The sequence below is a fragment of the Wyeomyia smithii genome, chromosome 3 (genome assembly GCF_029784165.1).
Source record: "Wyeomyia smithii strain HCP4-BCI-WySm-NY-G18 chromosome 3, ASM2978416v1, whole genome shotgun sequence".
In the NCBI taxonomy this organism is placed as follows: domain Eukaryota; kingdom Metazoa; phylum Arthropoda; class Insecta; order Diptera; family Culicidae; genus Wyeomyia; species Wyeomyia smithii.
Window position 1 is genome coordinate 243,590,283 of NC_073696.1, and position 11,627 is coordinate 243,601,909.

The window sequence follows — 11,627 nt, forward strand, 5'->3', positions numbered from 1 at the left end:
CCTTTCAAGCCTTCGCTCCCCATACCGGTCTCGCCAGGGCATGTGTCGCCTTTCGTCCGGCCACCTCCGGCTAGCAGGCCGGTTGCATCCTACATATGTCCTTTGCGGATCCGCAAAGAGACCTGAACTGAGCCAGGATGAGACCGTACGGGATAGTAGAGTGCAGTCAGGTATTTTTCACCGGGGACGAGTCATTTGTTCGAAAGCAAGCTGATATTCGCTCACCCTCCTTAGTGACACACCCTTTCCGAACCGATTGGTGTGATTTGTGTACTATCCTATGCATTTATTCATTGCCGTACCCGGTTACCAACCCTGTTGCGTGCGCCACCTACAAACAGATAGTGGTGCCGTTTGTCTCTGCATAACTCGGAAGTCACCGTGCATTTCAACGTTTGGTCCGGTAAAAAACGTCCCCCGTCCCCAACTCTTTCGGTCCGACCGGCGACGGCGGAGGCTTCGGAATGTTCAATTTGTGATGCGTAAACATATCGACAAAAGCCTTTCACATCGATTGAATGTGTGCGCTTGTTTGCATAAAACTGAGAGGACGGTTTTCTGCTGCGTTCGATTGGATGCTGAAACAACCAGCATGCAGGGACCGAAACTGTTGATGCTGATGATCCTGTCCACCGAGTGAGGAAGCAAATCTGCTCTCGAGTGCGAGGACCTTTCCAACCACTCAACTAGTCGTTCGTCGTTGTCTTGCGTCCGGGGGTGCGTAAATTGAATGTGCATTTGAATTTGAATAATGAGCAACAGGGAGTAGCGAGCAGAGCAACGCTTGTCATCTCGTTCGGGCCAGAGGATTTGTTTGATTATACCGGTTCGAGTACCAGTCAGCGCGAAAAAGGGTTCCGCGCCCCGGTGGGTTGGGGATTGCAATTTCCGCAATCATACCGATGGTTGTTTGCTAATTGAAATTGATTCCCGCACCGGCAAAAGCGATTAATCAAATGGATTTGATCACTTTAATGGTGATATTATTGGAGGAAGCACGACAAACTGGTTGTTTTTATATGCAATTAGATTTAGTTGGAAATATTCTTGCTTTCGTCATGATCCGTATTTAAACGTCCAGCTTTCGTGCAACGAACAGTAAAGAAACTTTATACGATAATCACAATAATGAATTTAATGAATTCCGATGATATGATACACATTTCGATGTATTATTAAAGGGATTTAACAGTTAATTACAGTCCGCCGGTAAAAAGTCTTTAAGCTGGTGCCCACCTTCTGTGGTAGACCTTCCGTAAGCTGGCGCTAAGACCATCGCACGACAGGTTCCTCACGTGAGACGTTCGGGGCCCCGATTTCGCCAGACTGGACGATGCTGGTTGTGGTTGCGTTTTGTGGAGGAAGACCAAACCTCAAAAGACTAAGCTAATAAAGGCGCGGATTTTTGAGACCCAGACCAGCCCCTATTGTGTTGCGTCTTTCGCCTTTGTAGGAAGATTGCGTTTTTACGGGATTCTCTCTCGCTGGATGTTGTAATAAGCAATATACAGGAGGGGCAAATCATGAGAAAAATATTCGCGTTTTGAATGACCATCTGCGTTTGCATTCGAGGATTCTTGGCGGCATAATTAAAGGCTCCATCAGCTCGATTTTGGAGTTGTTTCGAAGGTAGCTATTTTCGGTAGCTTCTTCTCGGGTAGCGCCAGACAGTTGCCAGAGGACACTGAATGTCTCGGTGAAACGTGGCTTTCTGTCGGCAAAGCGCCCAGTGCTGGCGTTAATTTCCAGCGGCTCACTTTTGATGGTACGTTCTCTTCAACTATTTTTATTGGCTAATGATGAGTATTTGCGGGATTGCCGCAATTCGGTAGCCCCAGGATGGATTGGCTTTCTAAATGCCGCATTCCGATTTGACAGTGAACTTTACTGCTGTATTGGGATTTGTTGCTACCTTTATTTTTTAGTAATTAACCGTCCGTTTACTTAGTTTATGTGTCTAAAGACTAACAATAAGAGTACGTTGATAGAGATTAGTTCTTACCACGAAATATTTTTAAATATTTAAATTTAGGCATCAAATGGTGAGTTGACAACCTGGAAGGAGCGTCAAACATAGCTTCGGCCCTCACAAGTTCCTATCTCACACCTCCACGAGTCATATGATTACACTAGACTGCCGGTTGAAACATGGATACAACTGGTTGGTGTTGCCTGGGCAATGTTGTCATCCGACAATAGCTAAGTGAGAAGGTGCGACGCAATCATTGGCGCGTTAACCACATTCCGGCGGCGGAGGTCTGTCTACCAAGATGGTGCGGCTCAAAACAGCGTCTGATCTTCATGTTAGGAGCGGCTGATCAACGTCCTGGTGGCAGCGTGGGACCCTAAACAGAGCTGACACGATGGTCCCCCGGCGAGACAGGGGGTTGGGGAAGGCCCAACGAGCCGCCCCGGAAAACAACATGTTACAAACAACGTAAGAGATAATACGGATCGGAACAATCGGCATGGACCGAGGCAACGAAATAAGGACTACGATTGGAAACTTGGGACATGGAACTGCAAATCGCTCTGCTTTCCAGGATGCGACAGGATAATTTATGACGAGCTACATCCACGCAACTTCGAAGTCGTAGCGCTGCAGGAACTTTATTGGACAGGACAGAAGGTATGGAAAAGCGGGCACCGGGCGGCTACTTTCTACCAGAGTTGTGGTACCACCAGCGAGCTGGGAACCGGCTTCATAGTACTGGGTAAGATGCGCCAGCGCGTGATGGGGTGGCAGCCGATCAACGCAAGGATGTGCAAGTTGAGAATAAAGGGCCGGTTCTTCAACTACAGCATCATCAACGTGCACTGCCCACATGAAGGAAGACCCGACGACGAGAAGAAAGCGTTCTACGCGCAGCTGGAGCAGGTCTACGATAGCTGCCCGCGACGGGACGTGAAAATCGTTATTGGGGACTTGAATGCTAAGGTAGGACGGGAGGCAATGTACAGACCGGTAATCGGACCAGATAGCCTGCATGCCGTGTCTAATGATAACGGCCATCGGTGCGTAAACTTTGCGGCCTCCCGTGGTATGGTAGTCCGAAGTACCTTCTTTCCCCGCAAAGATATCCACAAATCCACCTGGAGATCACCCGACCAACAGCCAGAGAACCAAATCGACCACGTTTTAATCGACGGCAGGTTTTTCTCCGACATCATCAACGTTCGCACCTACCGCAGTGCGAATATAGATTCGGACCACTACCTAGTAGCTGTGTGAATGCGCTCAAAACTATCGACGGTGTATAACACCCGCCGAAGTCGAACGCCGCGACCAAATATTGAGCAGCTGCGGGACGCCGAGGCTGCTCAGGAATACGCGCAGCAGCTGGAGGCAGTGCTACCTACGGAAGAGCAGCTTGGCGCAGCTACCCTTGAAAATGGCTGAAGGAGCATCCGATCCGCCATAGGTAACACTGCAGTAGCGCTACTAGGAACAAGGGCCCCGAATCATAGAAATGACTGGTTTGACGGCGAATGCAAACGGTTAGTCGAGGAGAAGAATGCAGCACGGGCGAGAATGCTGCAACACCGTACGAGAGCGAACGTGGAACGATACCGACAGGCACGGAACAGCCAAAACTCAGTCCTCCGTAGGAAAAAGCGCCAGCTCGAGGACCGAGACCGCGTAGCGATGGAAGAGCTGTACCAAGCTAACGACACTCGGAAGTTCTACGAGAAGCTGAACAGCTCCCGCAAAGGCTTTGTACCGCAAGCCGATATGTGCAGGAGCTTGGACGGCAACCTCCTAACAGACGAGTGTGAGGTGATCGAGAGGTGGAGGCAGCACTTCGACGAGCATCTAAACGGCGATGCAGTAGAGCGCGAGGACGGTAGGGCAATTGATCTTGGTGCACAAGCAGAAGACATCAGAATTCCAGCCCCCGATCTTCTGGAGGTGGAGGAGGAAATTGGTCGGCTGAAAAACAATAAAGCTGCTGGAGTGGACCAACTTCCCAGCGAGCTATTGAAATAAGGTGGAGAAACACTGGCTAGAGCCGTGCACTGGGTCATTGTCAAGGTTTGGGAGGAACAACGAGTACCGGAGGAGTGGATGGAGGGTATTGTGTGTGCCATCTACAAAAAGGGCGACAAACTGGAGTGCTGCAATTACCGGAAAATCACTCTGTTGAACGCCGCCTACAAGGTACTCTCCCAAATATTTTGCCGTCGACTATCACCATTTGCGAAGCAGTTCGTGGGGCACTACCAGGCGGGATTTATGGGTGCCCGCGCCACCACGGATCAGATATTCGCGGTTTGGCAGGTTATGCAGAAATGCCGCGAATATAACGTGCCCACACATCATTTGTTCATCGATTTTAAATCGGCGTACGACACAATCGATCGGGACAAGCTATGGCAAATATGCACGACTACGGATTTCCGGACAAACTGACGCGGTTGGTCAAAGCGACGATGGATCGAGTGATGTGTGTAGTTCAAGTTTCGGGGGCACTCTCGAGCCCCTTCGAAACCCGAAGAGGTCTAAGGCAAGGTGATGGGCTCGGTTCAACTGTTTGGTTTCGCCGACGATATTGACATTGTGGCTCGGACCTTTGTGAAGATGGCGGATACGTACATCGGACTAAAGGCTGAAGCCAAACGGATTGGACTGGTCGTCAATGCATCGAAGACGAAGTACATTAAAGGAAGGGGTTCACGAGAGGACAGTGCTAACCTCCCACCTCGAGTTCAAATTGGTAGTGATGAAATCGAGGTGGTTGATGAGTTCGTGTATCTGGGTTCACTGGTAACTGCCGACAACGATACCAGTAGAGAAATTCAACGGCGCATTATGGCAGGAAATCGTGCATACTTTGGTCTCCAGAGGACGCTCCGATCGAGTAGAATTCGTCGCCGCACCAAGTTATCCATCTACAAGACGCTGATCAGACCGGTAGTCCTCTACGGGCATGAGACATGGACTATGCTTGTGGAGGACCAACGCGCCCTTGCGGTCTTCGAGCGGCAGGTGTTGCGTACCATCTTCGGTGGACTGCAGATGTAAAACGGAGTGTGGAGAAGGCGAATGAACCACGAACTGCAGGAGCTGCTTGGGGAGCCATCTATCGTTCACACCGCTAAGATAGGCAGGTTGCGGTGGGCTGGGCATGTTGTAAGGATGTCAGACGACAGCCCGGTAAAGATGGTTCTTGAAACCAATCCGTCAGGGACGAGACGGAGAGGTGCACAGCGGGCAAGGTGGATCGATCAGGTGGAAGACGACCTGCGGACCCTACGCAGACTGCAGAGCTGGCGAACTGCAGCCATGGACCGAGTGGAATGGAGACGACTCTTACGTACAGCAAAGGCCACACCACGGCTTGGGACTGTTTGGTAAGGTAAGGTACGAAATATTTAATGTGAAGAATCAGAATTTCGTAATGCTCTTCAAGCAAGTAGATTCTGTCAACCTATGAACGAAAAAATGATTTAGAATTGCATCTCTCCGAACAAACAATGTTAGCAATGCACACTGAGAAAATATTAACCCAAATTCCCGCTTAATAAACGCCGCTGAGCAGGCAACCTGAAATAACCTGCACCGATTGGTGATGGTTTCATCCTGTGCAGGGCACGGGAAAGGGTCCACCTTTGCGCTTTTCACCCTATATTTGCTTGGATTTGGGGTTTTGTCAGTCGTAGATTACCGCCGATTTCTTTGCGCAAAAATGAACAAAACTCATGAACACGCGGGAGACTCAATGGTTTCATTCAGTTGCCAAACACCGCTCAGTTTACTGCTCACACTGTTAAGTTTACTGTTCAAAAGTGAACCTATCATTTGTGAAAAGTGACAGGGAGCCAAAATGTGGTAGTATTGAATTTCTCTTGCCATTCAGATCGCTTTCCGAAATCGGACTTCGAACATTTCAGCGCATGAGGCGCGGCCAATAACAAATCAATCAATGCTGAGTCTGTGGTGTGTGTATGATGTGGATTTATTTTCAGAGTTTTATTATTAGTGTTGGATAGAAGTTATAGTTATTGATCATTCTCGAAAGGAACAATGCAATTAATGTAACCAACAACCTTATGTAGTTCTACGTCAAACTTGCAGTCGTGAATTTACCTACAACCATTCTGTTATTGAATAGAGGAAGAGCAGCTGGCGCAGCCACTATCGCTTCTAATACCCGCTGCTGCTGCTTAGTTAGGACTGTCCTAGTCGCCATCCATTAGTAATACGATTGCTTTAATTGTGCATCTATCTCCGCTATCTCCGACAGTGCGAATGAGGCATCCCTCTAAAAACGTAATGGAAAGCTCTTTTCACACTGAAAATTTGACAGCCCACAGATTTTGATTGCCAGTATCCCAAAACGCTTGTATTGTCAAATTTCGACAGTTTTTCATTGGAGGAAGTGCCGACCGATGTACAGGTGCTGCTCCTACCGCACAAAGGCAACTTTGCACTATCGTTGCTTATACCCGCTGCAGATACCGCTGCTACTATTCGTTGCCACTGGTGTTGTTTATTGCCGCTGCTGCCTAGTTAGGACTGTCCTAGTCGTCATCCACTAGTAATATGATTGGTTTAAGCAGAAGTAGGCTCTTGTATAATACAAATAGTACATTTACGGTTTACTAGGTATAGAATTCTGTCGATCGTGCTAGGGAAAACAAGCATTTGCGACCAACCAGAGGTCAAAATCTGCGTTTCAACAAAGCTTGACAATTTTCAGTTGAACATTAGTTCGAATAATCAAATTACAATTTTTTGCATATGAGTGCATAAATGATTTTTCATTCGATTGCTGTAAGAACGAAAACTAATCCATTAAAAACTAACTGACTTATTGGCATGTTAAATTTGACCAGTTTTCCCCTTTTCCGTATTTAGATTTCCATTTTACACTACTATGTAGCTTAACTTCCTTAGAGACGTAGTTCTACGTCAAAAAACACGATTCGAAATAACGTACCGAGTTGAAAATAGTTACGTTATAACGAGTTATACCTTTAGTGGTAGTCCATTTTTGATCTGGCCTAAACTTTGCACAGATATTCCTATGGGCTAAAGATGGGCAATCCCACAAAAAATGTCCTAGTTTTAATTTTTTTTTTAATTGTCATTATCAACAGCATAGATGTTTCTATGAGCAAAAGATTTCATTTTGAGCTATTGGCTTTTTTTTTAATCACAACTAATTTTAGAAGAACTATGTAGAAATGCTATGCAAAAATAGTAGGAGGGTGGTATTCAAGACACGACCGCATGACGTTAACTGCCGTGTTCTTATATTCCATTGAAAAAAAATAGTAGAGGGAACTGCAACCAGGTGCCAGTTGCCGATTATTCTTGTTTACTGGTTAGTCCGTCCAGAATTCCAGCCATTTTAGTATTTTGCAGTAGTCATGTACTACTAACAGCCACCAGCATTACGGGTGAAACCGACACGAGATGACCGGTACTCTTTTGTCTTTCCTCCTCTCAGCTGCTAACACCTAGCGTCCGTATGTAATCGGTACGGTTTAGTAATGAAACTGATGGGGCGAAATGCTCGAACGGTAGCTTTCATATCAAGGCTTCGTCATTTAGTTAAAAAGGAGGAGGGGCTAAGTAGATAATGAAATGACAAGGAACGTTAATAAGCATCGGAAACAGAAAGTGACAACAACAATAACAACAAAGTCAGATCGATCGTATCCGTTAGTATCGACTGTGCTTGGGAAGAGAGGCTGATTTAGACAATGATTGGCTGCGCGGTATGATTTAGACAATCGATATTAATTACCAATTTTTCAATAGTGTATCTCAAATAAGAGTGTGTTTTTTTACATAAATTTAACCGTAAAAGAATTTCTGATCGATTGATGCCAAAACCTCGAAAACCTGATTATAATTGACTGAAAAATAAGCGCCCAAAACCTGACCACTTTTCCCTGGTTTCCCTGGTGGTTGAAATACTAGATTTTCAAATTCAGGCGCCTAACTTCGATATAGACGTTAGTCAACGTCAAAAGGAATTGGTAATTACAAATATGTTAAGAACCAAAACAGTTTGTTTGATCGATGTGACGTCTTCGTCAAAGTTGTACATAATAATTTTGTCTTTCTGGAAAAATATACACTCTGAAGAAGAAATTTTATCAAAAGAAAACAGGTAAAAAATATATTAAAAAATAATTACCGTAAAACGGGGTATCATTGATCAGCGGGGTAACATTGATCAGTTTCACCCTTCTCATGAATAGTTGTAATGAAACTGCGCCGTGATTACTTTTGCTAAATTTGAGTATAACATCTTAGTCTTGTGTCATTCGAGGTCTGAACAATATTGCATTGGTTTAAATTTTTTAATGTTTTGATGACCAAATTTTAAAATTAATTTGACCGTTATATCTCTTACTCTCAGTAAGTGCCAAGAAAGCTCTTTATACTAGTCAAATATTGAACATTTCGTATTCATTGACATGTTTTTCAAATCCGTTTTTAATTTTCTCAATCAACTTGAAAAACATTTAGTCAAATTTATTACATTTACAGTTGATTAATCTATATTTGTTGAGAAAGTCCAGTTTTATGCTCTAGCCAAGACTATCCTGGCGTAGTTGTCTTGGCTAGAGCATAGAACGTAAAAGGCTAGAGCTGGCCTATTGATACTTCCGTTGTTGGAAAGGTCAACATACGTATTCTGAACACAAACATTTTACAACGATTGCTGACTTACAAAATACTTCTGGCACATTTCGCGACCTACGTTTACGTTTTTCATCATCGAAAGGTGAAATTACATATGGCATAAAAATTAATGAAAGTGCTTTTTTTTTTCAAAACCTATTTTTTTTAGAAAACTACAAAAAATTAACTTAACATAGATATAATAAGAAATAGGAATCAAAAAACTAAAAAGCCCTATCGTTGATCTACTAAAAGTTATTTACCTTTCAGTTTTCTCGGATACTGGCAAAGTATTGAATAATAATTTTGTACTTTCAACAAATATATAAACTGTAAAAAAAAAATTGAAAAAAAAGTTTTTTTTTATAAAGTTTATTTTTGTTTTTTTTTTCAGGTTCAGTTAACTATTATTGGTGAGTTCATAATGTATATGTTTTGTAGAAAAACTGATTCATTGAACGTTAGTTTTTTGAGATATTTTATTTATAGTTTTATTTTTGTGTTGTTTTCTAAAAAAAAAATAAATTTTGTCTCACAGTGAATAATTTTTCCTGAAAGAACAAAATTACTGTCCACAACTTTGCTGAAGACGTTGTACCAATCAAATTAAATGTTCTGGCTTTATTTTCTCTTTTCAAAACCGAGACGTGATTCAAAAAAGTGTAAATTTGGTGTAGCCCAGAAAGCAAAAACTAGCAACAGAGTGAAAATGTATTCTAGGTTCAACCACACCGCAAAATACCGGGAATCGATTCGTCATGAAAAAACAACAGACCAGCAAAAAATGGTAGATTGACAGCGGTTCCATTGAAAAAAAAAACATTTGATTTGGGGTTGATCAAGAATTTGATAATTTTACACAAAAATAGGATGATGCTTAACTTGAGATCAACAGGTCATTATAAATCTGAAAACATTGAAATTCATCGTCTTGTACTTAATCAGTAGGTAACAAAAACAATACAGAATGCTTGAAAATCAAACGGTACTTAAGTTTGGGACTGCAAAAAATCAACATGCGAAAAAATTGAACATACTTCAGCGTTTTTCTCATTTCCTGAAAATATTTTTAATCTTTAATAAATAAAAAAATCCGCAATGTGCCGAAACCCGGGATTGAACCGGGGACATTTAGATCTTCAGTCTAACGCTCTCCCAACTGAGCTATTTCGGCTTGTTATTTTTAGCCGACAGCAACACTGTTTGCTCTGGCGTCGACATAAGACAAACACGAATAGAAAACGATTCGAATAATACATTCATTGAATACAGTCACGATATCGTAGAGGTAGTACGAATGAGAGAATGCACCTCTGAGAAAGTCGAATGCGGATGCGGTGATTGTTTCTCATACCTCCCCACTCGTCTTTAGTGTGTGCCCAGTCAGAATATCATTTTTGAACCGATGACCGAAGTGACAAAAAAGATAACGGAACGGGGCGGATCACAGCAGACGGTTCGCGTCAATGTCGCATAGCAGCAATAATTGATGCGATGGCGAGCGTGTATGTGGTGAGTGCAGTCAAAGGAAGAGTGTTGGGTTATCGCGTTTGTTTTCGGTTGGTTTACCATCGCGAACTCGTGAAAACGCGTCCCTGTTTTGATCGCCGTTGTCAGGCTGTGTGTGAGCAATGTCTGAGAGATTAAGCTACATTGTCGTTTTATTTCTTTGTTTATAGAGTCGTAGAACCATTATCAAATCTAGAGTCCAGTGGGAAAAGGCCGGAGGTTATCAGTGACAACGACATCTCATCAAGGTTTAATTTATTATTAGCGCAGTTACGCCATGCGGTATTGCTTGTGTGGTACACTTCAAACAGCTGTTTCAAAATAATTACCTATTTCTGTATAAATATCAGCGCTCGGTACGGTAAAAAATATTCCCATACCGGGAATCGAACCCGGGCCTTCTGGGTGAAAGCCAGATATCCTAGCCACTAGACCATATGGGACACTTAAAACACAATAACCTCAATACTAATCGCAAGTGAAACTAATGAAAATCTCACCGAAAATGGACAGATCTGATTGCTTTGTTTTTGTTTGTAAATCCCAGCGCAACAAACGAACAACCTCCCGGTGAATAGTCACATCGTTCATCCTGTGTTGTATATCATGATTCAATTAGCGATAATCGTGTTTCTAGAAGTTTCTCTCCTGGTTTGGCCATCTGAAGTACAGCAAAATGTTTATCGGTCTTTTCACTCTGCAGCGTACATCGCTGCTGAACACAACCTCTAATCATCTGCGGTAGCATACTTGGCAATGGAAAAGACCACAAATCGCTCAACTGCCAATATATTGCAGCCTCTTCCCGTTGATTAGCCTCGCTTCCAGCCTTTCCTCTCGCGCATGCATGCATGCATGTATGAGCGGTAAGTTCTGATTCCGATGTGACCTGCGAGCCGCCTGTTTTTTCTTCTTATCAGCGGTTAGGTTAATCCAGCTTGCAGATTTGAGGCCAGTTTTTGCTTCGACCACGAACGTCAAAACGACGTTCGGTAATAAGAGGAAAAATTTATCTTCAGTGCCAGCCGCAAAAAAGTGGTTCGCCGAAAGAACTCAACTCCTATAGCAGTGCGGACAAAAAATCGGGCTGTTTTTTAACGTTGTATTCAATGTTGTTTTGTTTTACTATATTACTATTCTATTGTTTAACTATTTTACTGCTCTATTTTTTTAATTATATATTTGTTTCCTTTTTATTACTTATATATTCTCCATTATCAGTTTGAGTTTAAGCTCTGTTTAGTTTCTGTTCAATTAATTTCAGTTTCATACCAGTTTGTTCAATCGCAGCCGGTTCAATTTCTCTCCACTCACTGGCTTGTATCTTCGTGAGCATCTAATGAACTAAATCCAACCAGCCTTTCAATGCAAACATTAAATTTGCAAGCAACAATCGGTACAATTTTCCTTGCACGTTAGACCTGCATTCAAATGTTAGAAAATCATACGTTTGTGTATTCTGAAATGCCAATTGCGC

General features: G+C 43.3%; 2 non-coding genes across 2 annotated transcripts; both read right to left on the minus strand.

Moving 5' to 3' along the window:
• Window positions 1-9,742: 9,742 nt before the first annotated feature.
• On the minus strand, window positions 9,743-9,815 carry Trnaf-gaa (transfer RNA phenylalanine (anticodon GAA)). Its single transcript has one exon. It is a non-coding gene; the product is annotated as a tRNA-Phe (tRNA).
• A 706-nt stretch (window positions 9,816-10,521) lies between these two features.
• Window positions 10,522-10,593, minus strand: Trnae-uuc (transfer RNA glutamic acid (anticodon UUC)). The gene has a single exon. It is a non-coding gene; the product is annotated as a tRNA-Glu (tRNA).
• Window positions 10,594-11,627: the final 1,034 nt, after the last annotated feature.